General features: G+C 50.7%; 1 protein-coding gene across 3 annotated transcripts in view; it reads right to left on the reverse strand.

The window, feature by feature from the left end:
* The window catches only part of MED26 (mediator complex subunit 26), a 52,774-nt gene that overhangs the window by 19,539 nt on the left and 7,110 nt on the right, over positions 1-26,125 (reverse strand). Inside the window, exon 1 of one of the 3 annotated variants that reach the window (XM_047094562.1) lies at positions 3,285-3,992. The exons of 1 other annotated variant lie outside the window; for it this stretch is intronic. The gene's annotated coding sequence lies outside the window, so the exon portion shown is untranslated. One more of the 3 variants, XM_047094560.1, reaches the window with a different exon arrangement.

Raw genomic sequence — 26,125 nt, forward strand, 5'->3', positions numbered from 1 at the left:
GATCATAAACCTAAATGTAAGAGTTAAAACTATAGAACATCTAGAAGAAAACACGGGAAGAAAATACTAGTGACCTTGGGCTTGGGAAGGACTAAAAATATAACAGAAAAAGCATAAAATTTAGAGAAAACATAAAGTGGATTTCATCAAAACTGAAAATCTTTGCTCTTCAAAACGTGACACTATTATGAAAAAAAGGGGGGGGGCAAGCCACAGACAGGTTGAAAATATATATGAATCACATATCTAAGAATGGACTTGCATCTAGAATACATTTTAAAAAACCTCTTTCAACTCAATGAGTAGGCAAAGAACCCAATTCCAAAAAAAAAAAAAAGGAAAAGTGGTTTGAATATTCAAATCTTTCATAGAAAAGACATGCATGGGAAATAAACACATGAAGAGATGCTCAGCATTATTAGTCATTAGGAAAATGCTTAAAACCATCACTACAAAACTATTAGAAGAGCTAACGTGAAAAAGGCTGACCACACCAAGTGCTGGCCAAGATGTGAAGTGACAGGAATTCTCATACACTGCTGGAAGTTATCATGTGGTATAATCACCTCGGAAGACATGTGGGCAGATTCTTAACCCGGAAGTCCATCAACACAGGGGGTAGCTAAGTGAACTGTACTATATCCATAGGATGAAGTAACGGATCTTGCTCAGTATTCAAAAAGCAACAAAAAAGAATGAACTCTTGACATAGAGTTTTCAGATGCATGAATCTGAAAATATGCTGAATGAAAGAAGAACCCAGACCAAAATAAAACAAAAAACAGCACATAGTGCATGATTTCACAAAATTCTAGGAAAGGCAAGCAAATTCTACAGTGACAGAAAGCAGATCAGCAGTTGCCTGGGACTGAGACAGACTAGAGGGAAGATTACAAAGGTACGAAAAGAAACTTCTGGAAATGATGGATATGTTTATTACCCTGCTTGTGGTGATAGTTTCTCAGAGGTATATAGGTCAAAATATATCAAATTACACACTTTCAACGTGCAGTTTACTATAGGTCAATTCTACTTCAATAAAGCTGTAAAACAACTGTGGAGGGAGATGATGCATGCAACAAGATGGGTGAAAAGAAGGGGCAGTAGGCAAAGAGCAAGAACACTTTTTTGTTGCAGGGGAGGCATCAGCGCCCCCAGACCTCCCTGGGGGTGGAAGGCGGAGCTGCAAGTTCCTTCTCCCCTCACTAAAATGAAGAGGCTCACGCCTGGTCATCCCACCGGTATCATAAAGACAACAAATTCGATGTTGCATGTAACAAGGCTCCAGGAGGCACCAATAAACATCAGCTTTTCTTTCTGGGACATTCTACATGCCCCTACAAACACCTGTGCATCCAACACACTGTGAATCTGAACTGTGGCTTAAAATAGGTGATCTGTGGCTTAGAACAGGGCCCCAGCCCTCAGGGGGACACACTATGGCTGAAGCTCGGTGACAGCGTCTCACAGGTTGTGAAATCAAAGGCTTAGCAGCCACCAAAGGCTGAACTTAAGGACATGTGCCCTCCTCAGCCTGTCCTCACGGTTTTGCCATTCTTCAACCGGAGACCCAAGGGAGGGGGCCGCCTTCCCATGCTCACATGGAAGAAAGGCCATGGCCACGAACATCTACAGAAAATCTTTTTTTTTTTTTTTAATTTTTTTTTTGTTTTCTTTGAGAGACACAGTGAGTGTGGGGGCGGGGCAGAGAGAGACAGAGACACAGACTCGGAAGCAGGCTCCAAGGCTCCGAGCTGTAGGCACAGAGCCCGACGCGGGACCCAAACCCACGGACCGTGAGATCATGACCCGAGCCGAAGTCGGACGCTCAACCGACTGAGCCACCCAGCCGCCCCAACATCTACAGAAAATCTTAGGCGAACGACAGTCCGTCTGTTCTTCCCTAAACAATGGCGTGAGCAACGACTGGTATCCATCCTCCTGACAAGAAAATAGCCTCTATATGTCTGAGGTTTCTTTTCCCTCCCACCTCTGCATGGTTTTCTCCAATGGGAACTAAGCTCCTGTGACCAAATCTGTCTGGAATCCTGACTCTCCCTCCAGACAGCTGAGCTAGACCCTTAGTTAGCACCGTCAAGTGTGACCTGGGGCTCAGCAGCAACAGAAGGGTGAAAAGAAGGGGCAGCAGGCAAACAGTAGGAAGCACCGTCACCCAGGGTTTCTGAAAGAATTCTGCTTCAGCTCCAACAAGGACCAAGTAGCTTCTGTGGGCTGGGCCAACGACCGATTACAACACCAGTGACATTTCGCAAGGGGAGAGGATACTTCCCAGGTTCCAGTCAACTGCTTTACATACCACTGCCTTGGAGGAACATACCTGGTTCAAAAGGTAGCAGCTGTGAGAACATCACCAAACCCTCAGTTCTGAAAACATTAAGTCAACTAAAATAAAAACTCACACACCTCACACTCAGCTGAACCTCGCCCAGGACTTGACCGGTCAGCCTGCACCAAGCTGGTGCTGCCTCTGCCACAGATGCCCACCCGTCCACACTCCACCTACCGCCAGGCTCCCGCAAGGAGAAAAGCACAAGTCCCCTGCCACAAGGCAAAAGGCACCACTGCCTGGCGGGGGGGGGGGGGGGGGGGGGGTGGGGAGGCAGAGGGAAAGCCAAGGCCAGAGCAGGAGGAGGCTGGCAATTCCCCGTCCCCTGAGGCTGTGGCGGCACAGACTTTGTTGCTCCTCCAGGCGAGCGTATTTGCTCAGCAGGACTCAAGGGCTTTGGGGAGAATCTTTCGTTTTCAATACAGTGGCCTGGAAGTTACCACAACCACAAATATTTTCTCCAACTTACCTTCTTGGCAACCCTGGAATTATTCCAAAGGGTTACATAAGGAAGGAGAAGAAGCCGTGTGAGGTTTCTGCAAAGCCAGACATAAAAGGAACAGAGAAACCAAACATCACAATCCACCACGGTGGCTTGGTGACAGCGGTGACAGCATTATCTGCTGGGTGGCGGCACTGCTTGCCATGGCGGATGAGTGGGAGGTTGCTGGTAAAGGATGAGGGCACAGTGGAGGGTCACGACAGCTCCGGAGGCCACATGCCACCAAGAGCCAAATCAACTGCTTCCTGCCAGCCTTCGCTGCTGGAGGCCTCACTGGGCCGGCGCGGACTCCCGCAGCACTTCCTGTCTTGCTCCAAACTACCTGCATCTCACAGCAGGGGAAGCAGCGGCCAAGCTGACCCTGAGGCCAGGAGCCCACCCCATGGCTGACGGGCGGAGGACAGAGCCCGCAGCGAGTCCCATGGTCCCCTTTACCAAGGTCCAAGGACAGCAGGGTCCCGGCTGGACTCCGGGACAAGCCCTGCAGCGGCTTTTCCTGGTCTTAAGTGCACGCAAAGAACACTGAGGGGCACTGGGAACAAAGAGGATTTCACCATGCACCGTATTTCCTTTTACGTATCATTTGCTAACATCACTTCCTCAATATTTTAAACCTATTTTCTGACGTATTTTCTTGAGCCTGTTTTTTCCCCTTTTCATCCTCACCATACAATTGGGTAACCAAACACGTCGGCCACAGCAAAAAAATGCAGGAGCGCAATTAGGGGAAGAGAGAGAAGGAGGGATTTGACTGCAACCTATGGTAACACCACAGAGGAGCTTACCTGCCACCACACTGAGCACCCAAACGAGCACCCAAACAGCTTTGCCTGGGCAACCTGTCAGCAGAGCTGAAGAGGGGCTGCCCGCTCTGCCTCCCCTGCTCTCTCTTCACAGCTCGTCCGGCACCCGCCCTGCGGCCTCATCTCCCTCCACCCAGAGCTCCTCAAGCCCCAGCCCCACATCCTTTCCTTCTGTCTCCACATCTCGTCTCGGAGCTTCCTGGACTTCCTGCACGGTCCCACCTTACGCGCTTCGTATCTGCATTGCAAGCCCTGGTGTTCCATCCACACTCCAACCGCCCACCTGGAGGCTCTTCTTCCGCATCTCAGAGGCACTCGGGGTATCCACGGGCCACTGGGCACCCCCCCCGCCCCCGCTTGTTGGACCCTGCTCCTGCAAGGCTTGTGTGCTGGGAGCAGGAGCACCCCTGGAAAGAGGCAAGCCCAACGCCCGCTAGCCCCCCTTACCCTCCCCTCTGGCAGGCACTGCGCCTCCCAGTAAACCCACCCGCACTAACCCCTTAAGCGTGTGGTCTTTACACCCTCATTTCAACCCCCAGATATGGTGGGCCTGAGCCCACCTCTTTAGCCAACTGTGTCAGGTGCTTTGTCTGAGTGTGCCAGCATATGGCTCCGTAACTTTTTAAATTTTTTTTAACATTTATTTATTATTGAGAGACAGAGACAGACAGAGCATGAGCATGGGAGGGGCAGAGAGAGGGGGTGAGATACAGAATCCAAAGCAGGTTCCGGGCTCTGAGCTGTCAGCACAGAGCCCGACGTGGGGCTTGAACTCCCAAACCGTGAGATCACGACCTGAGCCGAAGTTGGATGCTTTACCAACTGAGACACGCAGGCGCCCCCTGGCTCCATAACTTTTTATGCCCTGAGTCTCCTTGGTCCCTTTGGTTTTCCTCTCCTCTGAGAGCATCTTCTGAGCCACCACCTTTGTCACATGTGTGCCCTCTCGAACTCCCAAAAGCCCGAGAGATAGATACCAACATCATGGCTCAGGTCTGACCCCAAAGGCCAAACTCTGCAGCACTGTCTCCCCTGAGCCCCTTGCATTCCCACTGACCTGAGCCGTGGCAACGTTTCTGTGGGTGACTTTCTGGCACTTGTCCAGAAACAGTGACAATTACGTAGTTGAAATTGCATTACAGATGCTATTTTCTCTTTTCATTTAACTCTCACTTCCTCTTATTGCTACATAATCTTCATAATGATCACGTTTAACAGCTAAATATTTCATCAATGCCTCATAATTTCCCTGACCTTCTCCAACTGCTGGACATTCCATCTCCTTCCAGGTTCTCTGATTGCAACCAATGTTGCAATGAACATCTTCAAACATACAACTTCCTTCTCTCATTTTTTTTTTCCTTAGGAATAAACCCCCAGGTGTTAAAATTTGCTCCAAGGGTCCAAATACTTTAATGGCAACGGGTACCGCCGCAACTGTTTTTGATTCTCGGCTTACACAATGCAGTGACCCCTTTGCTAGGGGAGGAGAAAGCAAAGTGTCCCAAAGAGGTGGGCCCACCTGCCGGGCAAAGCTGCACACAGGCTGTCAGGGCTGCTATCCTACTCTTGTCATCTATCCATCGACTCTGCACAAGTATGGCAGTGTGTCTCCAGATAGGGGTGCCAGCAGGGGAAGGAAAGGGGACCCAGGACAGACAATCCTCCAGGTTTGGCACTGAACCCACCTCCTTGCACAGACATACAGGGAGAAGAACTGGGCTCCGCCCACCCACTGCTCGGCTGCTGGGGAGACAGGCACATTATCAGTGAGACCGTCACCCTACCTAGTGGGGCTATGACACACCTGCATGGACACAACGGCAAAGGGCTGGGGATATTCCTGGAATGTGGGCTGGCCAGGAGGCTTGAAATGGAAGTAACTGGAGCAGATCTAGCCGCCTGCCATCACTCTCTTGCACCCCTCCAAAAAGGAACGGGGGTAGCAGGATCTGGGGTGGGATCTCTAGAGACTCATCTGGGTGTCTTGGGCAAAGTGAGGCCCTGAATGGGGGATGACAGCTTGCTGTCCCTTCCCGTCTGCCCACCTCTCGGCCGGTGACCGCTATGTGGCACAGCACACTACAACCCCAAACCTGAAAACTAGCCACAAACTGGGCCAACCTAAGGCAATGCAGATTCAAACTCCACAAGAGGACAGCAACCCCACCACGCAGTCTGCATCCTGTAAACCACGCAACAAGAGGATGGCCCGTTCGTGCTCACTAATGGGGACGTCAGAGGTAACAAATACCCCTGGGCCCATGAGGATGGCAAGCATGAGCCCCTGAGCACTCCATCAGGCATTGCCCGGACAATGAAGTGTCTGGCTCTTTCTCCAGGAGCTCTGGGTATTTTTAGGACCTACGTACAGTGGGTGAGCCACAGCCTGGGATGACAACCCCAGCCGCTGTTCCCAACTCTGTGCCCAGCACTACTGGCTTACAAACACAATCTCTATTCAAAGCAACCTCAAAGGCAAGTTTAATTCTCTTTTCACAGATGAAGAGACAGAGACCCTCACCCAAGGCCAGACCAGGTGAGCCAAGATCTGAACCCACACCTGTCTGACTCCAAATCTAAGGGCTCTGGTGCTGCTACCCTATATACTATATCCCGGTGTAACAAATTCTCCAACATTTCCACTTTTAAAAGTCCATTGTGGCAATCTATTTCTTTGCAAGCAAGAAGCTGACTTCCCCTTGTAGTTTAATGCCCATACATTTATGATGAGAAACTGGAAGCAACCAGCTAGGACAAGCACGCATAGGCAAGCATTAGAACAAGCTCATTTTCAAAAACTGCCACTGGAAAACGCTGGAGAAAGGACACTGAAACTGCCTTCCCCGAGTCTGTCCTCTCCAGTTCCCGCTTGCACACAGAGGTACCCAACTATGTGGGCGACTCGGTGCCTTGCAGCCACTATCCGTCCCATAGTCTTGCAGCATCATTGCATGGCCACTTTCTGAGGCTCTTTTTAAGCTGCCTCCTTGGGGCTCCCAGAGCCCAGGCCCGTCCCAGCCCCAGGCCAGTCCAAACACAAACTATCCCTTTGATCCAGGTCCCATGTGGGTTCTGGGGACACAAAGGTGAGGGGACCCAGCCTGCCTCATAGTCTTCATTACCTCAGCAGCACCTGCTGATAGCGCACCCTGCACCATAACCCTGTTTTTCTCTCCCCCAACACAGCAAGTAGAATTCACAAAACTTGTTACCATTGAGAAGTCACATCAACAATTAACATCCTCTGCATACCCTGTGATGACTGCCAAACTGTGCAAGCTGCACGGCACTAGATAACGGTCCCAGTCTCCTGGGATATTCCAGACCTGGGCCCCTACCTTGCCACCCTGCTACCCTGTGACCCCACGGTCCACAGCTCCCAGGTCACCTGCGGCACCAATGATGAAGACAACCTCACTTCCGACACCAGCGTATCAGGCCTGCCACGCTACACTGATCACCTGTAATAAGCATTAGGACTAACTCTAAGGGAGAAAATGTGCTAAGATGACAGACATATTAGATATAGTAAGTTCAGCAGTAGCTGGAAACTCAGACACTGTTAATGAATAGAAGTAATGACTACAATAAACAAAACAGAAGTAATAAAAAATACAGTACATGGACCGGGAAAACAACTGATACCAAATCCCAGGTCCCACTCAAACCTCCAGAGCCCCACACACATCCCCAGAAAGCTCCTGGAGGGGGTCAGCACTCCCCTGGACCCTGAAGCAGGAAGAAGCCTTGTAGAGAGACTGCTAGTCAGGCCAGGGCTCCTAGGGCACCTGAAGGCGTGTCCTTTACATTGTCCCCACTTCACTCCTGTCCTAAGCAATAGTAACTGGCCTTTGGGCAACGAGTTATATTTTTTCTAGTGCCATTACAATAGATGCACAGCTGTGAAAATAAAACATGTTCACCTCCAAACCCACAAAGCCTTTTTCCACGGTGGGCAACACTGATCCCCCCGCCCAGAGCCTTTGCCTTATCTACTGGCAGCCTCTTCAACTCACAGACGGGCTGGAGTCTCTGCCCCTCCAAAACAGATGCCACACATCTCACAAAAAGACCACAGACATGATGCAAAGTGTGTGCGGGCCCTGCCTGAAGCAGCAGAGTGGGACTGCAGCAGCGACGGGAGGGGAGAGCAGGACCACGTTTCAACTAAAGTACTAAACACTACTTTTTCTGCCCCTGAACCCCACAGTAAGGTGAGAGGAGCCAGAAAAAAACCACTCACACACTGCTACAAACTCCTGGCCAAGGGATCTTCTCACTTCTCCCTGCTTCTCTAAGACTTGGGTTGGGGCCTCCTCTCGGGGTGGCAGGCATTCATCTGATCCCCGCTCAGTGCCTGCTATATGCCAAATTCTGTGTGGGGGTGGGGTGGGGACTGTCCTCAAGCCCGCAGTGAGAGTCCCATCCTGGTGATGGAGACAGGCGAGTGTACCGGCAGGGCTCCAGTGAAGGCACTGCAGGGAGGGGAGAATGGGGGTACAGAGCCATAGGCATGCACAGACATGGAAGGGGGAGGTACAGGGGGACTGTGAGGCAAAAAGGAAGAGGCAGGCAGAGGCCTGCTGTGCCAGACATTGGTTTGGGAGGAGCTCCAAGCTCAGCCTGTCTCGTCGAATTTGGGGTGCTCTGGGGATGTGCGGTGGAGGGGGCTGAGTTGGGCTGGGGTTCCCAAAGCCCCTCCACATGCTGCTGGTACTGCCTCCCCCACCCGCACCAGCCTTGGGCTAGAACTCGGGTTCTGCTGTAGCACCCTGCTGTGGGGCAGGGCCAGCCGCTCTGGGTCTCGTCTGTGCCCTGGGACCCCACGCAGAAGTCTTTCCACCAAAAGGCACTAACCGCCACTTGCCACAGGGGCACGGGCTCTGCCTCTGCCTCCCTCTCGGCGTTAACACTGGGTTCCCACCAGGGTGAGTAAAAGAATAGAGAGATAAACCCCGCTTCCCCTTCACTGATCACCGACCAAGGCCCTTTGCTCCTGAAGTTGGATCTGGACTCAGAATCTTTTTTAATCTGGGTAGGTAAACCGCTGAGCACTGGGGTGCAGGGGGAGCCCAGCCCATCCTCTTCAGTAATACGCGGCAATCTCCCCCTCCCATGACCTGAGTTCCTCTAACTGTATGTCTGCCAACAACACCCAAAGGGAGCCCGTGTCTGACGGTCTGACCAAGACTCTAAAACACACAAACACCAAAAACCACACATGCGCCTCCCTCCCCCCACCCTGACCCAGAGGCCCTGTCATAATGTCGCAGCCCTGCTTTCTAAGCCCCGATCAGCACCTCAGGCTCCTTTCTTCCAAGGCTGTCTTCTCACTGCAACTCTGATACTGCCCCCGCGTCAAGCAGGAGGAGGTCTCTGGGTGTCCCCCCCCCCCAGTCTGTCACTCCCAGTGATAAGCCTGCAGGCGCTGCTTGTTGTGGGAGCTTTGCTTGGAAGATGCACTATGAAGAACTGGGTTCTTTACAGCCTCAGTAAGGCCAATTAGGCACTACTCTATTAAAAAATTCTTTCTTTCTACACACACACACACACACACACACACACACACACACACACACCAGAAAAAAGAAAGAGAATAAATTCTTACACACAGCTCTATAAATTATAGTCCAAGGGGGTCAGCCTCTATCTGCCCCTTTTTACAGGGAGGAAGTTAAGGCACAATGAGGTCACCTACTCTGCCTGAGGTCACACAGCTGGGTTTGGGGCCCAGGCAGCCTGGCAACCAAAAACTGGCTCTTCACCACATGCTCCACTGCCTCTCACAGAAATACACAGATAAAGCACAACCGTGGCCTTGAAGGCGCTCCCGGTGTGGCTGGGCAGGCAGGCAGGCGGACGGGGCTGTGGGACGTGCAGGGTCTTCTGAGGCCTTCAAGGGGCAGGATGGGGGCGCCTGGGTGGCGCAGTCGGTTAAGCGTCCGACTTCAGCCAGGTCACGATCTCGCGCTCCGTGAGTTCGAGCCCCGCGTCAGGCTCTGGGCTGATGGCTCAGAGCCTGGAGCCTGTTTCCGATTCTGTGTCTCCCTCTCTCTCTGCCCCTCCCCCGTTCATGCTCTGTCTCTCTCTGTCCCAAAAATAAATAAACGTTGAAAAAAAAAATTAAAAAAAAAAAAAAAAGGGGGGGGCAGGATGGAGGGTGTTTCTGAGGAGACCTTCAGGGTACACAGGAGTCCGTAGACCAGCCCAGAAAGGTGAGAACTCGGCAGGCTGAGAGCAAAGGGTCAGCAGCACACAGGAGCACAGGTACAGAGAACACTGGGCGGGGGGCGGGGGAGGGGCAGGTCACACAGTGGACCCCAGGCCATGCTCAGAGCAAGGAGTTACATGGTCAGATCAGACTACAGATTTTTGGACACAGCTGCCTGGTGGAGAACTCACAGCTGAGGCAGAGAGAAAATCTGCGGGCCTGGCCAGCCCCACAGAGTGAGATGGTGACAAGCAGGACGGCGTGGATATGAGACAAAGGGGGACACGGAGGCAGGGAGGACCCAGGGGCTCAGGCCCTGGCTGAGGAGAGGGACGTGGGCAGGAGGGGATGGCCTGCAGCTGGATGCCAGGGAGCCACCACGTGTGTCTCTTAGCTCGCTCGCTTCCCAAGGTCCTGAGCGTGAACTTCCCACGGACCACCATGATTCACCCATCCTGAGATGCACCAACGTGTCACCAACCACTAAGAGACAAATGGTGCCTAATGGAAGACGAGGCCTGGCCCCAGAGACATTAAAATGTGACTGACAGGGACACCTCACTCCTCAGTCCTCGTACCCTGAGTGTTCAGAGGCGGGCAGAAGCACACGGTCTCCCTCACACCCATGATGCTATCGGGGACCAGATGCTGTCCCCAGCCATGCCCTCCCCTCAAGCATGTCTGAACAGATCCCAAGCCTGGCATCCCCAGCTTCCCTGCCCCCACCGGGGCTGTGGCAGCAGCTGGCACACCTGAACGCCACATCTCCCAGCTCTAGCTCCCCCACCCCCAGCTCCACAGGCAACCTTTCCACACTCCATTCAGAAACCACTTGGGACCCCAGTGGGAGAAGCCTCAGCCCTTCCCTCCACCGGCATGCCTCTGCTCTTCTGCACAGAGCCACTGCACCCTGTCACCCAGGTGATGCTCACACAGCACTGTGGCTGACAAGCACTGCATATGCAATTGGATGGGGCAGCCAAAGGAGTGAAGGGGTGGGGCATGGAACCAGAACCTTCCACTCTAAGGTCATTAGCAAGTCACCTGTCTGGACCCTTGCTGTGTCTCTAAGGATGGCAATGCCTCTCCCGTGGGATTGGGTGAGAATCTGCCCTGCACACGGTCAAGTGCTAGCCAGCCAGGGGTCCCGATCTGTGCGATGGGAAACGCTGCAATCATCGCCTCCACGGGCTACCGCTAAAGCAGATGTGCTCAAGTGCTCAAGAGCTTTTCTGATCACCAAAGTGACATTGGACGGGAGCCGCAAGACAGCCAGGTAACAGAGCCCAGTGGTCTTCCCGTGGATAAACAGCAGGACTCTAACACTGGCTGCTTCTGTGTGTCAGGGACAGACATGCCCCCCTGACTCAGCCCCGCAGGCCTCCTGGAGCCAATGCCAGCTCCATCCGCACTTGCCCTCTCACACCTAACCTCCGCTTGAGAGAAAGTGGGGGGAGGAATGGGAAGGTCTCTGGCCCAGTGAGTCTCCAAACGGTGCTCACAGGGACCTGTGGTTGCACAGGAAGCTGTCTCTCCCTGTTCCCCATCCTTCCAGCACAGATCTGAGCAGGGCTATGCAGGAGGCTGCCTGCCCTGCCCTGCCCATAGGGGGTACCCATAGAAGTTGCCTCTCCATATCTGTCACTGTGAAAACCAGCACTCCACACTTTTTTTTTTTTTAATGTTTATTTATTTTTGAGAGAGACAGAGCGTGAGTGGGGAGGGGCAGAGAGAAAGGGAGACACAGAATCCGAAGCAGGCTCCAGGCTCTGAGCTGTCAGCACAGAGCCCGACGCGGGGCTCGAACTCACGGACCACGAGATCATGACCTGAGCCAAAGGTGGACACTTAACAGACTGAGCCACCCAGGTGCCCCAACCAGCACTCCACACTTTTACTGGCTGACAGACCTAGTGGAGACATGCACACAAATATTCAAAAAGCACTGTTTTATTAATAAAAACTCTGGGAGTCAGCTCCATGACAATGAAAGAGATACTATCACAGAATATTATGCTGCAGTTAAAGGAATAAATTCTACTCATATGTAACAAAGACAGAGCCAGGACATGCTGAGGGAAATGAGCTGGCTTCAAAATGACAGACTTGTGTGCCAGAATTTATTTAAAAGTCATGCACAGTGTTCTAGGATGTGTCTTTACACACAAAGAAGACGTACTCCAGACTCGAGAGTGGTTCCCTCCAGAGTGACAGAGGAAAACTGCATCAGTGACAGAGGCCAAAGGGGCCTTCGCTGTAGCTCAAACACTTACATTTTAAAAGAAGGATGTATTTATTGTTTGTTGTACGGACAGATCAGTGAAAAGGAGAGGGAGAGAACAGGGCAAAGGAGGGCCCAGGAGTGCAGGCCACACCTGGATGTGCAGGCTGGAGAGGGCATCAAGGTTTGGGGGGGGGGCGGGAAGGGGGGTGTCGTAAGTTGCCAGAGGCCGTTCTGCAGAGGGGACATTCTGGATCTACAGGGACTGCAAACAGGGACGTCAGCTTTCAAACAGAGACAGCGGGGTGTGGAAGGTGACCTGAGACCTGGTTTGCCAGAATGCACATTTAACACCTGTTGTCTTGTGTAACTTTTAATAGTGCCTCGTTCACTCTCAAAGTGTCCTGGTCTGGAGGTTGAGAAGTATAGTTGCCTTGGCCATGGGTGCAGGGAAGGAATCACAGCCAGGCCTCCTGAACACCTCCAGAGGAGGCGGCACGGGAAACCCCACTGGCCTCTGCCAGCGCCCCTGTGCAGTCCAGTGAGAGCAGCAGCAGAAGGGACTGGCACAGGGCACCCCGACCAGGAGGTGGCACCTCCAAGCTGCCGAGGCACTCCAGGAGTGGGGTCTCCATGCTGGTGCCGGTGGACACTACCGGAAAAGTGAGAGGCTCAGAGGAGCGGTGGGCAGGGAGACACGGGTATGACAGGGGAAGGGGTCAGGTGGAAGATTCCCAGGGAGAAGAGAACCAGCCCAGATTCCGCAGCACTGGGAGGGAAGGAGCTAAGGGGCTCATCCTGCAAACGCAAGGCCCTAGGAAGGAAACAGCGGAAGGCTTCACGAAGCTCTTAGTAACAAAGCACCTTGTCACATTGGTCTTCTCCTCCAACTCTTAGCAAATCTGTCACTCAATGGGGCCAGCTCTCCTCCTTCCTCACTCACCTCACTCACACACATACTTCTTCACTTCTGCCTCCCCGCAAAGAGATGGGCATCAGATCACTGGTCTGCCAGGCAGCTTGACAGAGTGAACCAATGGCAGCACCTGACCCTTAGCGGATCACCAGCCTTTACAGGCCTGGGCGCGTGCACGTCTGGAGACTGCAGTGGACTGGCTTCTCAGGGGATGCTATTTCCCTCCTCCCTACAAGATCTGGGATGTGATGGCTTTGGGGCTGGGTCCCCAAAAGCACAAACACCTTCATCTAATTAGGAATGACACTAGTTTGCACGCTGGGCCAGTCCCATCTCACTGACCCGGCAGTGTGACTCTCCATAAAGCAGGGATACTGGGCCCTGTGGCCAGGAGGGGACAGGCCATTGAGCCTCTGGACTCTCCGAAGCTGTCTGGCCCTGTAAACAAGGCCCACGCAATTGGCGCAAATTGCAATGGGTCTGGGTTTCATTCTTTCCTTTTTTTGAGGGAGTGGAAACAAACATGGCATTAGCTATGCTGAAACCCAGAGCAACTTGTATGGCCCAGGGGTGAGGTTAGCACCTCACCTTGCTCTGGGAGGAGGAAGTAGCCAGAAGATGGAGCTGCTCATTTCCCACACACGCTGAAAAGGAACGCGTGTCTCTAACATCAGGAAACCTTGGACGTGGGAGCCCAAACCCATCTGGACCGCACACTGCCAACTGCTGCTGACAGCAGAGAACAGACACGAGCTCTCATTCAGCAGCTATCTATTTACGGGGAAAATAAAAATGCATTGCGCACGTGCTGAGGAGGAAGTCAGGGAGCGGACAGAGCTGTGGGGCTTCCATAGACAGGCGAACACGACAATGTGAGTGTACCGAAAGCTATGAGGAAAACAAACACGCAGCGTGTTACAGGAAGGCTTCCTCTGACTGCTGGGCCAGGAGAGGTAGGTGGGCACCACAGCCCCAGAGAACCAGGATAGCAAAGGATCTGGAGGAGAGTTCTGGCCCTTCCCTACCTTCACTGCAGCTGGCTCACTGCACGCCCCTGAGGGGCTCTGAGCACAGCCTCTGAACTGAGAGAACCATCCAGGCGGCCAGCTACAAAGGCCGTGATGCCACCTTGGACAAAGAGCCTGTGGCTTGCAGCCCAGATCTCCATTTGCACACATACCAATACTTCTGCTCTTCTTGGGCTGCTGTGCCCTGCAGCCAGGGTCCTAACTGGCTAGCAGGAGGGACTCTACCCAGGACTAGGCTGGAGGCAGCTCACACCAACCCATGAGAGCCCATGGCGAACTTTCAGGAGTCTTGGGAACCAGATGTTAAAACACAGCCACTGTTAAAAAATGCAATGATAGAGACTCACAAGTTATACTGAAAACAGAGGTGATGAGGGGCACCTGGGTGGCTCAGTCAGTTGACTGTTCGACTTCGGCTCAGGTCACGATCTCACCGTCTGTGGGTTCAAGCCCCATGTCAGGCTCTGTGCTGACAGCTCAGAGCCTGGAGCCTGCTTTGGATTCTGTGTCTCCCTCTCTCTCTGCCCCTCTACCACTCACCCTGTCTCTCTCTCAAAAATAAACATTAAAAAATTTTTTTAAAGAAATCAAATTTCTTTAAAAAAAAAAAAAAGAAAGAAAACAGAGGTGATGAAATGCAACTCATCATTTCCCATTTACTTTCCCACATTACTATTATTTAGTTTTTGAGTTTATTCATGACTATTGTATCTTCACGGTGAAAATGGTGTGCTACTGAGGCATTTCTTCCCAGCTCCATGTTTGGTGACATCATGCTAGTGGCCTGAAATCAACCCACCGTGGAAGTATTTATACCATGGAAATTGGCAAATACTACAAATCAGGGCTTAACTGTCATGTTGGTGGCCTCTAGACCAGGAGTCTACAAACTCATAACTCCTATGAGACTGCATATCCAGTCCAATGCCTGTTTTTGTAAATAAGGTACTTTTTTCCATATCACCTATAAATTCAGATAACAAAATTAGCCATGTAAATAAAGTTTTATTAGAACACAGTTATACTCATTCATTTTCATATTGTCTGTGGCTGCGTCTGTGCTATAAATAAAGGCAGAGTTGTGACAGACTACATGGCTCACAACATTTACCATCTGGCCCTTCACAGAAATAGTTTGCCAACACCTGGGGTTTAGACTTAAGAAAGTGATGGAGAAAATGTTAATAATGCAGATTAAATTTAAGTTTGTCATACCTGTAGCCATTACATTAGGAATAGCACAAAATAAATGAGGAAACATCCTTCCAGTGTTTGAAAACTATTATCTGATTCAGCATTAATATAAACAAAATTATCAATCGACATTCATGTCAGAACTACACTCATAAGCTGACTACAGATACAAAAGTACAGCAAAAATCAAGAAAAGCAATCTGTGAAACAACTGCTACACAGAACTGACAATAAAAAGGACTGTGTATTTTATTACTTGTAAACTATATGCTATCTGTCCTGTATTATCAGTAAAATGTATAAACTTACGTGTGTATGTATATGCTATTTTTTTCCCAGAAAAGCTTGTTGCCAAACATTTACTGGCACACCACACAGTAAATTAGAGTATGTTACTTCAAAGAACTTGAAATAAAAGTTTGAATGAAACTAAAATCCATTTGCATAATTACTGTATTTCAACACTACAAACGGAAAAGAGGGAAGAACCTGGATTCATTAGATACAGCAGCTCTTGTCAATTACTAAATGTTTACTAAAACATGACTGTAAGTTTCATCACCTCCACATGCAAACAGAATTTCTCTACAGTGATTATCAAAGGCAAGCAAAAAAATCCAACCTAATAAAAGTGAGGTTCATGGACATGGCACTCCCTTTTATAAAGATTAATACTACTACTTAGAAAGTCAATACAAGTTCATTATTTAACACATTCCCTAATGCTTTATTTTATACTTCATTTTTCTTATCATTACACTGAAGAAATGTCATGCTCACGTTTTTCCCTTCAGTCCCACTTGCAGTTCCCCAGGGCACTGTCTGGACACCAGCATCTCCTATGTGTGCCAAGACATGAAAGCATCTGGAGGCAGTGTGACACAGCGGGGAGGGGATGGGACTCTCACAATGAGCAGCCAGGAGAGGCCTGAAGGAATCTGATGGTCACAGATCTGGGGAGAGGACCTCGGCAGTCATGAATGAGGGAGAGGAAAGTATACATTGAGGAAAAAAGGGTCTGAGTCACAGAGCATCTGTAGATCATGAAAATAAGGAGTGGGATGTCTACTCTAAGAACACAGGATCTTAACTGGCAGAGTAGTGTGATCTGATATTGGTTTGGAAGCCGCAAGAAGGAAGTTCCCCAACAGGCAGATGGCCAAGCATACGCCAAAGACAGAGAATAGACATTTTGGCTGCAGAACCACTAGGACTTACAGATGGACCAGACATAGTAAGGTGGCAAAAAGCAGGAAGCACAATCACACCAGGAGTTTAACAGAGCCACAGGCATGACTCCACTGACTGCGATGAATAAAGTCCACGACTCCAAGCACGTCCTCTTTGTCCTGGTGGGCTGGACCCCAGTCCTCTGAGAGCATCAAGAACAGGACTGGCGGCCCTGACCAGAGTAAGCACTGCACGCCCCTGCTATCAACCTCCTGGGTATGTAAGAGAAGTAAGTCCCTCCTCTCCACTGGCTGCAGTACACACAGGCCCCGCATCCACTCCACATCTGACTGCTCTCAGTAGTTCTTGAGTGCTCTTCAGGCTAAAGCAGTCTACTTTTATTTTCATTTTTTTACTGCCTAATTAAAAAGACAACGCTGGCTCAGCTGGTTAAGCACATCCGACTTTGGCTCACGTCACGATCTCAGGTTCGTGGGATGGAGCCTTGAGTTGGGATTCTCTCTGCCTCTCTCTCCCCCTCCCTGCTCGCTCTTTTTCTCTCTCAAAATAAATAAACATTAAAAAAAAATAAAGACAATGGAGCATAGGAAAAACAAAAACAAAGTACTCCTACTGCCTCAACACAAGCGGTTCTCATTTTACCCAAAGCTCTAGTTCTTGTGCCTTTTCTGCTTGTGCTTTAACAAAAATGCTCCTTTTCTTCATCATAGCAAGACTTGTCCATTTTTCTACAGAGGCTTCAGGACTCTTCTTCACAGCCCTATGCCACTCGACTCTGCAGTGTACTGTGTTTCCTAAGCTTCTCCCATGCCGTTTAATTAATGACATCAACAATCACAATCATGTGAATATATCTATTAGCAGTGTTATTAAAATTCATCGTGTATCTATCTGTTGGTAAGTTCCTAAGAGTAACATGACTAGATCAAAGGACACCAGTGGCTATGCCTCTCCCTATGTAAATACTTCCCAAAAGGGTGAAGTATGAAGTAGCTCCTGGATCCTGCCAGCAGGGTGGTGTGGGATGAGGTGAGTAGGGTGGGAGACAGACTAGGAGATACAAAATGGCAACAGGGTAGCTTTAACGCTAAACCTTGATTTCCTGACAATGCCATTCTTCCCACACATTTGAGTACCAGGTATAATTTCTGATTATTAATCACATCAACATCTCTGTCTGCTAATGTCTCTGAGATCTTGGGACTATTGATTCTGCATACCCTATCTTCATACAGAAAGGACATTCCTTCCTAAAGGCGAGTTCACACACAAATTCATAGTTTGATCACCCTCAGCTGCAAATGCCGTACAAAGAAAGGGATTCAGAAAAGTTCAGACAGATTTTAATCCTGACTGGGAGTTCCAAACCAAGCACCTCTTCCAAAGAAGTACGCCTTCCGTTCTACCAGTCTGAGATTTTGTTCTACAACCTATTTCTTCCTTTTTCCCACCCCCAGGGAGCTTTTAGAAATGTGTAAAATTATGCAACGTTGTCTGGTAACTGCTCACACTAAAGGGAGGCCTATCTTTGAGGAAGAAGAGCATCAGTGAAAACCAAAGTTAAGTATCTACAAAATCATCCAGGAGAATAACTGCCCCTACTCCCAGGAAAGTGGGAAGGGGCTTATATGTACAGGTTCAGTGCCTTCTATGTACTCTTCAGTATGGTAGGGCTTATCTTGTTCTCACTTTTTAGACAACAGCTAATTTGAGATTGACAGCAAATATCTGATGTGACTTGTCCAATGAAAAACATCTCAGAGAGAGCCATAGAGATTTGAATCTGGATCTGTGAGAAGTGAGATGATTCATTTTCAGAAATACCAAATAAAAGCTGTGCTGTTTAGTTAACAATAGGTTTACAACCTTTTGGAAATATGTAACCACCCCCCTCCCCCCGCCCCCTGACAACTGAGTCCCAACCCTTAGATACTTCACTTCCTGGTTCTTCTTTCCCTCCCCATTTTGTGGGCTTATTTTTTGTGGACTTTGCAATGAGCATGCACCAAAGAACTGAAGTCTTTGTGTTACCTCAAGGAACACACATGTGTTCAATCAGACTTTTTCCCTTACATGGACATTGGCAACTACCTGTAAGGCTGTAACCTCTGTAGTATTCAGCCAATGAGGAACCAGGGGAGAGACTTGCACACTAGGAGATAAACTGCCTGCTGTAACTGCCCCAACTGTGCCCCTGTCCATCAGACACCTGTTCTTGCAAGAATGTTTATTAAACCCTAGCTTCCCTGTGCTCTGAGTCCGTGTCCCTCCTTTGATTGGGGTAGTGGGCTTATTTCTCACAGGGTCTAACTTCAAACCCTTGCATATTAAATACTTTTTAAAAAAATGTTTTATTTATTTTTGAGAAAGAGAGAGAATGTGAGCAGAGGAGGGGCAGAGACAGAGGGATACAGTGAATCCAAAGCAGACTTTGTGCTGACAGCAGACAGCCCGATGCAGGGCTCAAACTCAGGAACCATGAGATCATGACCTGAGCCCAAGTCAGATGCTTAACCGACTGAGCCACCCAGGCACTCCTAAAATACTTCTCTTTCTGTTCTTCATTCCATCTGTCCATCTGCCCATCTCTCTTTACTTAGGAGGAGGCTCCAAGGATATCTATTTAGTTGTTAGCAACATTAATCAACCCAGACTTAAGAAATGAGAAGGCTTTCTTCTCCCTAAGAGGAGACCTCACGAATGGAGCGAGCAGATATAGCTCGGAGGCTCTAGAGACATTAGAGACACCAAAGCTGTGTGCCTGGGTGGGGGTTGAGAGAAGAGGATGGCTAGGAAGGGACAGGAGCCCCATTCTGTGCCCCTATGCCAGCTCAGGTGCAAACTCCTCCCCCACCTCTCATGTGGAAAAAGGCAGCAACAGCCCCCAGTCCTGACCCAAAGCACAAGTAATCCGAGAGGCCCTAGAAGTGCTCTGTCCTCAGGTGGGCATGAAAATTAAATAGAAATTTAAAAGCCAGTTCCTTGGTCTTACCAGCCACATGTTAGGTACTCACGATCCCCATGTGGCTCACAGCTACCTTACTGGATAGCACAGACGGAGACCATCTCCATCAGGACACAGTGCTCTGGAAGGAAGCAAAGACCTCCACAGGGATTCTCCTCTCCTCTCCCCTCCTCTCTGCAGCGCCCGCCATATTGTCTCATGACGAAAGCAAACGCTCTTGAGGTCAGCTATGCAGTGACCAGGTGACTAGCTATTTAACCTTGCTCATCTATGAAATGGGATAATACCTAGCAGAGAGCGAGGACACATTAACAGCTGATGCTTTGGTCCTCCAGTTTCTATTAAGGTCCAAAGATTAAGAAATAACCTTTACGAAGATTACACCAAAAGACCTTGAGCAGCTGATGTGTTTAGCAAGGCTGCTCACCAGATTGAATGGGATCCAGACCCTCCCTGGCTGAACTCCACAGGCAGGTCTATTATCACTGATAGGATTATTCTCCCCTTTCTGCAGGGCCTCCGGCATGGACAACCTCCCTCCCACTTTTGCTCACCTATAACAAACAGTACCCAGTCCTTCATGGTCATCTAGGTGACTACACAGAAGCTGGGCACTGTCCCTGCCATGGATGTGCTGAGCCTCTCGGGACACCACCAAGAGATGGCTCCCATAGCCCCAAGCCACAAATAAAGAAACTGAGCCTCAGAAACATTAAATGGTTTGCCCCAAGGCCACATAGGCAGAGGCCAGAGAAGGAGCTGAAGTGGCAGCCCTCACAGCTGGTGTTCACGGTTCAGAGCCCCCTGCTGGGGGGAGTCATCTTGGCCTGGGCCTTGCCCAAGAGAGGGAGGAGGTATATGCTCTCCAAGCACACCCTCCCCCTTCCCTGGGTCCTGTCACCAACTTACAGAATCCCGAGACTCCCTAGAACTACGGGACACACAGGGGACAGGCTTGGTGCCAGAGTGCTAACTATGCCACTACAGTTCCAAGAGAACAAACATACCACGGGAGGACCCCGAAAGGCTGAAGTCTGGAGAGGGCCAAGTACTCCTGTCAGGAAGAGGAGAATCCTCCAGGGAACCAGCCACCCCAACCCCCACCCCAATACTCAAGAGCTGAGCGCTGCCCTGCCCAGGCCCCACCAAACCTGAACTCTTACTCTAAACCCAACTAGATCCTCCCAAGTTAGGTACTGCTTGTGCTCATCTGTCACTTGAAATTAGAGACGGACCCACATTGGTTCATAAACTGGTCACTGACTCTAACAGAATGAACAGGCTCACTATGCACCAGCGAAAGAACCAAGGCGGTGGGGGGGGGAGGCGAGGGATGCGACACAGGCATGCTAGATACGTTAAAGATGCTATGAGAAAGATCAGACCAGGACGCCAGGAACAGCCAGAAGACAGTGCTCCTGGAAGATCTGGCCCTGGCCTTGCTGGGGGAGGCACCCTGGGCCCAGAGCCCAGAGAGGCAGATAGGAAGGGAAGGAGGGAGGAAGAAAAGGGGGAGGGAGGAAGAAAAGAGGGAGGGAGGGGAAGAAAGAGGGCAGGACATCCAGGTGTGGGTACACAAGCAGGTCAGCAGCTGAGCGTGGCTAGAGCAGCAGTGGGGGAGAGAAAACGCCTGAGCCAGACACTGGGGCACAACGTTCTCGGCTGATTCTGTCTAGACTCTCTTGATTGCAAGTAACAGAAAAGGCAGCTCAAATGAGCCTCATCCAGAAAAGAAGTCAGTGGCTCACTTAACTGAAAAGTTCAGGGCAGGACTCGCCTTGGGCCAGCTGGGCCATGGTGACCTAATCTTCCCTCAACTCTCTGAACAGGTCTCACTCCTGGGCAGGCTGTTCCCAAGCAGGAGATTACAGCAACAACCAGCTCATATCTTCCCCATTCACGTCTACCCCAACTACCCCAGCAAAGTGCTAAAACTTTCATAGGATCTGATTGGGTCATGGGCCCATTCTCAAACCAGTCACTGGCCAGGAAGACACAGCCCCATGATTGGCTAGTTCTCAGTAACTAATCATCCAATAGGCATGGACCAGAGGGGAAGGACAGGAACTGGCAGCTGGATGGGCTGCCCACTACCAAGCCTGTGAACTGTTAGCTACCCTGTATATCAGCACCCGGGGCGCATCTGCACTGGGGCCACATCCCATTCTCAACAGCCTTCCTAAGCAGCGTGTGTACATCCTCCTGACAAAACTCAGGCTGAAAACCTGACCTCATCCAAGGCTGCAAGGCGAACAGCAGAATCAAGATTCCAGGTTAGTTCAGTCTAATGACAAACCCAAGTTTTTCTACCCAAAGACCGTTTTCTCCACTATATGCTACCTAAAGGACTCAGACTTTATATCCAGTCAGCCACGAAGCCCCTACAGAGAGGATGAAACGTCTGTGTTTGGGGACATTCACTCTTTGGCTGGTGTGGAGAGAGCAGGAGGCAGACCAGCTGCTAAGCAGCTGCACTAGACCTCCCTGGAGATCCCATTTTTCAGGAAGGGGGCTGCCATGGGAGGCGGACCCCAGGAGAACTCTGAAGTAGCCCAAGGAGTGGTGGCACCACCAACCACCACAGCGTGGCACAGAAAGGCAGGAGGAAAGAAGGTGCCTCCACTTTGGAATGCGCCTCCTGCACATCCAGGACAGCAGTCTGCTGGAGAGAGAGAGTTCAGGTGCTGTTGGAAGCCATGGCTCTAAGAACACCTGGGGAACGCCTTCAAGGCAGACAGGGTCTTGGGCAGTGCAGGGCAAAGCCAAAACACTTGGGGGTAAGGAGGCACCATGGGCAGGGGTTTGGAGAGAATGGAATGGCCAACACAGCAAGGTGCAAGGGGGACAGGGGACGACGGGCACCAATCAGTGTTAGGCCTCAGGCCTGGTTCACTCCTGCAGAGGAACATTCAGCACCAACCCTACAGCAGAGAACTGAAGACAGCACAATGACCCAGGAAGACAGTCTGGAGTGACAAACACAAGCACAGCAGATGATGCCACTTCTATTTCCCAATTTGGGGAAGCCCACCACCCACCAGATAGAAAACCATGTTCACCGTCATCCTAACACAGGAGTTTCATCCTCAGGGCGACAAGCAGGTGCCCAGTCTCCTCTAGGAGGAGCTGACAAGCAGAATCACAGAAACCCTAAGACAGCCCTGTCCCCGCCCCTGCCCCCGCCCATTTCCGACCAGCCACCTGGGATAACTACAGCAGTCTGGGGGCACCTATTGTTTCTGTCTGAACTGCAGACCCTGTCTCTACATGCTCCTCTTTGACCTCCTGTGGGCATGGTCATTTCTTCCAAGGCCCCCTCACCCCCAAGCCAAGCCAGAGCTGATTCTCCAAGAGTTTTCACACTGGAAGCAAGTGTGTGAATCCCTTCTTCAATGGCCTAGCCTTCAAAAAGTCAAACTCTGAGGCTGCTTCATTTCCCACCACATTGGAGAAATCTGTCCACAAGGCAGACAGAAAGAGAGACACACACACACTAACAGCACTCTGACTCAGTGATGGGGTGAGAGAAGTTACAAGCAAAAGCAGGGCAAGCTCACATAACACTTGGGAGGGCGATGTTTCTTGCCCTTTGGTGAGAAGTTAGGCTCCTGCATTCAGTGCCAGCACTGGCTTGTCAACCAATCTTCAAGCTGAGAATTTTAAATGCTTGAGAAGCTCCGTTAAAATAGAAGTGAAAGTGAAATAACCATTCACAAACCTTTCCCCCCATGATCATGCCTGAACTAAAACATGTGGCCCACTTCTGTCACTGCCAGGCTGCCAGCATCCAGCCAAGGGGGAGCAGACATCACCAACTTCAGGTGCTTGCTGAGAGCCACCCCTCCCCCCCACCCCAACAAACGGAGGGAAAAATGGAGAAGGCTGTGAAGGATCACCTGACCCTACCCTTCTCAGTTAACCTAAGGGGAAGAAGCCAGGCCCGGAAATGCAGGTACCAGTTTCCGGTTACCCAGGTTAACCAAAGGGAGGGGACAAGCAAGAGGAAAGGGGCAGAACGATCAGATGTGAAGAGACCATCCAGTGTCCATCCATGCCTCTGAGCCAAGAGGACAGAAGTCCAGAGAACTCGGCTCTTGCCTGGGTCCGGGTGCCGCCTCACAACTACAGGAGGCCTGTGTGAGCCCGGGGCCTCCTGGACTGCACCACTTCCCCTGCCTGCACCAGGTGCAGCACCAGGAGAGATGACGGGCTTGGAAGAATGAGCAGCACTGTGGCAGGCTCTCTTAGATTCCCCAAGTGCTCCTCAGCCCAGAATGGGGTAGAAGCTACAAGCCGGCACCCACTTTAACACAAGGTAAGAGCAAAGTACCCAAGTGTGACCGCGGGGAAATCAGAATCTGTGGGTGGGTACTCAGAACGCCATGCTGTGACCTCCTATCATCCAAACCACTCCATTGCTTACTCCAGGCCTTACATTTCAGTTACACCCATTTTGTTTCTGGACCCAAGTCTCCCAGGCCAGCATGCCCAACTATTTGATGGTATTATCACACCAGAGTGGTGATTAAACCCGCACGCACTCAGGGGACATTGCCAGCTTGTTCTCCATACCACTACCCCCTCCCACAAACAGGACTCTGATGTTTCCTGGGAGCATCCCCTCTATTCTGGGCTGGTTTGGATGGAACCAACACCAGGGGTGAACCAATCAACACAGCCTACTAATTGCATCAAAGCCCATAGATGGCATCAGAAAATGTGTGCTGGGACTTCTGGGAGAGCATCACCTCGTCTTTCTTCCCCTGGCTGATGGTCAAAGAGGGTGAATCCCAAAGCTGCAGGGGTTGGAAGGACAAGGAGGACACCCCACTGCGCAGAGGGAACACTACAAAAGAGATGGAACAAAACCAGGGCCTCACCCGAGAACAGACTCACCTCAGAGCCTTTGAGTGGCACAAGCCAATCAGCCCTTTCACATTTGAGCTCCCTCTGGGGGAGGCTGGCCAACAGAATACTTGAAGCAAATGTGAAACCATCAGCAAAAAGGGTAAACCGTTCCTATTTTATATCCTACACGCATCACTGGCACTTGACCCCCACAGACAGCACTAAAAAGTCAGCTTGCCAACTGCCTGCCTGGCACAGTTGCAAGATGCATGGGGCAAATAAAGTTGGGAAGGGTCTACCTGACGTGGCTTCCCGAAGGGCTGGCCTTAAGAAGAAGAGGGCAGTTAGGTACCTTGGGGATCACCTGGGGAAAGAGGATGTGGCCACCACCTCATATGCCAACCTGAGCCGGACCAGGGACCTGATGGCAAGAGAGGTCGAGAGAGCTAATGAACCCAGCCCCCCTGTGGGCAGGCAAAGCTGCGGCCAGCTTGGTAGATCAGGTGGTTACCCAGAGCCAGGTGTGTGACCAGAGGTGCGGGTAGGGGATGGGGCCAAAGGTACAAGTGCGGGCAGGGCAGGGGGGGCTACCGGTGCCTGGAGGAGGACTGCCAGGCCACCTACCGGGCTCTTGTTGTGAGCTGGGCTCACATACACCTAAGTCTTCCATGAGAAGATCACAGAACCCCCCACCACGGAGTCAAGGCTGGCCACAGCCAACCACTTACAAAATCACTCTGTGCCCACAGTGGATGGGTGACCGGGACCGCCACAGCAGCCACAAGGCTGACTCACTGCAGGGTATGGCCTGGAGGAACCATCACCCATTTTTTGGCCCTGATGAAACCCAGGGAAGCAGAGCGTCCAGAGAGTCTCGTTTGTCACGTGACCAAAAGGGCCCCAAGGCAGCATTTGAACAGTATCTCCAGGGTCCACAGACAGACAGGGATCTGAGATCAAGAGTCATCTTTTTTCCCCTGTCACAGGGGTAAAAAATAACAGCCAAGAAATAGAAGGGAAAAAAATGCCTCACACCTTTTCCTCAGCCAGTTCAAGAGACAGCACAAAGCATCTCAGGTACAACTTCCCTCCCAGCCTGGCATAAAAACATCCCGTAGACAAACCCAGCATAAAGACCCAGACTCTGGCAGGAGAGTAGAATGCTGACCTTGTACCCACTACTGCGCTCTCTCAGGTGACCAGGGAGGTGGTGGCAGGTGGGTGAGGACTGGGCAGGAGGGAAGGATTCCCGATCCCAGCGTGATCCTTTCTAGCTGTGTGTCTGCTGGGTAAGTGCTGACAGTTAACTCCCGATATTGGCCCTTTTCACAGGAAGATCAACAAGCTTCTGAGCACAGGCTTGCTATGGAAGCCCTAGAAACATGGGGATTAACTCGTGCTCTACTACCAAGGAGCTCGCGATCCCAAGGAAAATGCAATCAACAAGACCGGTTATCAGCAGGAATGTAGGGTTTTTAAGTTATGTACAGTGCCTGAGGGAGACAGTCTTGGATTAAAGCAGGAAAGGTTTCTGGGAGAGAATAGTAGAGATGACAGGAGGTCACAAATGTGAGGTACAGAGAGTCCCAACCTAGGTGTCACACACAAACAAAGAAGGTTAGCTTACAAATTTAAGTAGATGCCGTTTTGATAAGATACAACTTCATTTCAAAGCATGACTAGATTAAGAGTAGCTTCTTTCCTTGAATTTTCTCAAAAAAACAGCTACTCAAAGTACACCTGTCAATATATGCAAGTTCCTGAATATTTCTTTTTTTTTAAGTTTATTTATTTTTGAGAGAGAGCACAAATTTATTATTTTTGCGTGAGCACACAACTGGGGGAGGGGCAGAGAGAGAGGGAAAGAGAGAGAATCCCAAGCAGGCTCCGCGCTGT

The sequence above is a fragment of the Lynx rufus genome, unplaced genomic scaffold (genome assembly GCF_022079265.1).
Source record: "Lynx rufus isolate CCGP_SWC_20201006 ecotype Redwood Valley unplaced genomic scaffold, mLynRuf1.p SCAF_4, whole genome shotgun sequence".
Classification (NCBI taxonomy): Eukaryota; Metazoa; Chordata; class Mammalia; order Carnivora; family Felidae; genus Lynx; species Lynx rufus.